Consider the following 3,552-nt stretch of genomic DNA (forward strand, 5'->3'; position numbering starts at 1 on the left):
GACAAAGACTTTCCACAAACCCTGAAGAACTTGTTGAATGAACTACTTAACACAGTGAATCCAGGACCATGGCAAACCATGGGGCCAATTAATCCCAGACAAGGTTGACAACAGGCAGATTCTGTCCTCAGAGCTCACCTTTCCTAAGGGACACCTCCCATCTTGGTTACCAAGTGTTCCACCTAAGCTCAGATTCAAAGTCACATTGAGATGTAGATTGCTAAAAGTTACCAAAGGTTTTTTCCTTTAAGCCAAATCTTTTTTGACTGGCAGGCAAAGCTCTGAGCCCAGGGTAAAGGTTCAGATAGATATTATATAATTGAATTCCAGCTCCATCATTTGTGGTTCTGTGACTTTAAGCAATTTTCTTAACTTCTCCTAGTTTTCTATTCTGGAAAATGTTACTATTAAATATTATAATTATCATTAGTCTTAATGATATTGATATGCTATATTATAACATAAGTAATTACAATGAAAACTACTAATTAAAATTTCTATAATGTCTAAAACATTTTGAAGTCAGGAAGTCAGTAAAGAAAGGAAGGAAAAAGAAGAAAGAAATGGAAAAAAATGTTTGACAAATTTTTATTTTTAAATCAACTTCTTAAGGTACAATTCACATACAATAATAGGCAGTATTTTTAAATATATAGTAGGTGAGTTTTGACAAATGTATACATCCATGTAACTACCACTACAATAGCAGGTGTTTATCAATTCATTTTTGTATTCAAAGAACTATGTTTTGGCTTTGTTTGTTTCTTTACCCTCTTTTTATTATTTCATTTTATTATTTGGTTCCTTCTGAAGACTATGAGGGAGAATCTGTTCCGTGGCTCTTTTCTAGCTTCTAATGGTTTGCTGGCAGTCTTTGGAGCTCTTTGGCTTGTAGATGCATCACCCCAATCTCTCTGCCTTCACCTTCACATGGCATTCTCCCTGTCTCTGTGTCCAAATTTCTGCGTATCTGTCTCTGTGACCAAATCTCCCCTTTTCATAAGTACATAGGTATGTTGGATTACAATTCACCCTAATAACCTCATCTTTATATGATTGATTATATCTCTCCAGCAATACATGACTATGCCCATATATCTCAATGATAGATTGTGTTTTAACCTCATCTTACTTTATCATCTGCAAAGACCTTATTCAGGTTAGGTGACATTCATAGGAACTGAGGGTTAGAACTTTAGCATCTTTGGGGGGATACAATTTGACCCATAACACACACTATTGAGCCACTAGAACTGAGGAAATGTCCTGAGGGAAAAAGTGCTGCATTATTGAGGCTCTCCAAATTTCCTTCAAAACCTCTCCTGGTGTCTCTGCCCCCACCTCACCCTACCTCCAGCAGTGACCTCCCACCATTGCAAAGCCCAGATTCTCAACTTCCTGTCCATGCCCAGAATCAACAAATGCTCCCAGGGTAAAAGCAGCCACAGAATTCAACTCACTTTATTGAAAGTTATGTCTCATGGAGTCTTGTTCCTTCCACTTTTGGTTGTCTCAGCAGGTCTCCAGTACCTCATACAGGCAATTTCTCTATTGTATCTGGCTTTTTTAGTTGTCCACAGCAAGAGCATTTTTGGCCACAAGTTATTGCATCCCTCCCAGGAGCAGAAGCCCATTTATGTATTTTTATTATCATTCATTTATTAATTTAAAAGGTATTTATTAGCCACTTACTATGTGCCAGGTGCTATTGCAGGCATTGGAGATTTAACAGTATACTTTAAAAAAAAACCTACCCTCAAATAAATTACATTCTAGTGCATAGACAATAAACAAAATAAAGAACCAAACTGTATGACATGTTAGATAATGACAGGTGTTAAGTAGAAAAATGAAACAGAAATGGAGGAATAGAAGTCACAAAGTGTTAGTGGGTGGGATTTGCAATTCTTTGAGTTAGTCAGAAAATGCATTACTGAGAGGACACATTTGAATAATCAACCAAAGGAAGTGAGGGGGTGAGAAGGTAAGCCATGCAGGTATGTGGAGGAAGAATAATAGAGACACAAAGATCATACTTTTCAAATATCTTAGGCCGGAGTATGTCTGGGATCATGTAAAAAGTATGCATTTGTATATTGTAAAGGAGTCAAAGAGTTGTTAGAGTTGGGCACTAGGAGAAGGAAGCTGGAAATAATGCAGATGTGGGTGAAAATTAATGGGTATGAAACTGTGTTTATAAAAGTTTTAAACTAATGGTGATGACAAGGTCTAAGGTGTGACCATGGGAGTAACCAGCTGAGACAGATTAAAGGACATGACTCCTGGATGGTCAAGTGGTCAATTTAAGAGTCTGTATATTGGAAGGATTATCTATGCAGATATGAAAATAACTAAGAATTATGGCAGAATCATGTTGAGTGACAGTGAGCAAGGAGCTAACCCCTTCAAGAAATAAAGGGTGATGACCCCCAAAAGAAGCAGATACTTTTAAAAGGAAGAGTAGAGTCTGGCAAGTCAGATTGAGACTAAAAGCTAGGGAAAATCATGGACAGAAGAAGAGATATAAACCAGAAGTAGTAATGAAAGAGGTGGGAGACAGAAACTGAAGTGGGAATGGTATAGAGGATGTGTCAAAATTTGAATGATCTCTTTATTGATAATTGTTCAAATGGAATTGTTCTCACTTGGATAGACAAAGTCAAGAAAATTGAGGTGTAATCCTCTTTTGCAATCTATTTTTTATGCTCTGGTGTCTCTGGCTTCTATCCCTTCTGTGAGGGAGTGGGGGAAGACAGCTCACTATATGTGCAGTCTTGGTACTAGTTTTGCTAGTAATGTGGTCTTTCAAGAGTTCTCTTTGATGGTTTCTGAATAAGAGATACCCATATGGAATCTGTCTTACTCTTCCATAGCTGATCAATATGGGGTGCTCACCTCATCCAAGAGGGATTCATCCATAGGGAGAACTGGGCCAATCAGATTTTCTCTCTCAAAAATTCACTGACTCAAATTCTGTAGCAGGTGATAATGAACCCACCATAAACGATGGAGTAATGTGATACAGGAACATGGAGAACTGGGGTTCTAAACAAGCTCTGGTCTCTGCCTTTCTTGAATCCTGGTTGTTTTTCATCAGAGTCAGTGAGTTCAGTGTCCTAGGTACAAACTTCTTTTCAAGTGAAATAGTTTGAGTAAGTTTCTGTTCCTAATCTCTACGATATTTTTGTCTTCCCTCCCAAAAGGTTTTTCAAAGCATGGAGTGAATGACAAGCCATCTGATAGGTAATTTCTCTTTTCATTCTTTTTTTGATTATTAGATTCTAAGTAAGCATAAAATTCAACTGTCTTTAATTTCACAGAATAGGGTACTGAGTAGCCAACTTCGAATTGATTAGTAATCTGAAGGTAAAATCGTTTTCTGACCCCCACATAATGCTTTTTTTCTACAGCATTATGTTACCACTTTCAAGGTAACATCCCATAAAGCTTTTGTCTAAGATCATTTTGAGTTCTTTATTCTCAACTTTTATTTTTTTAAAATTTTAATGTTTTATTTTTCATCAGAAAGCACTGCCAATTTGTTCCATAGTT

Source organism: Galeopterus variegatus, unplaced genomic scaffold (assembly GCF_000696425.1).
Source record: "Galeopterus variegatus unplaced genomic scaffold, G_variegatus-3.0.2 Scaffold11317, whole genome shotgun sequence".
NCBI classification, from domain to species: Eukaryota; Metazoa; Chordata; class Mammalia; order Dermoptera; family Cynocephalidae; genus Galeopterus; species Galeopterus variegatus.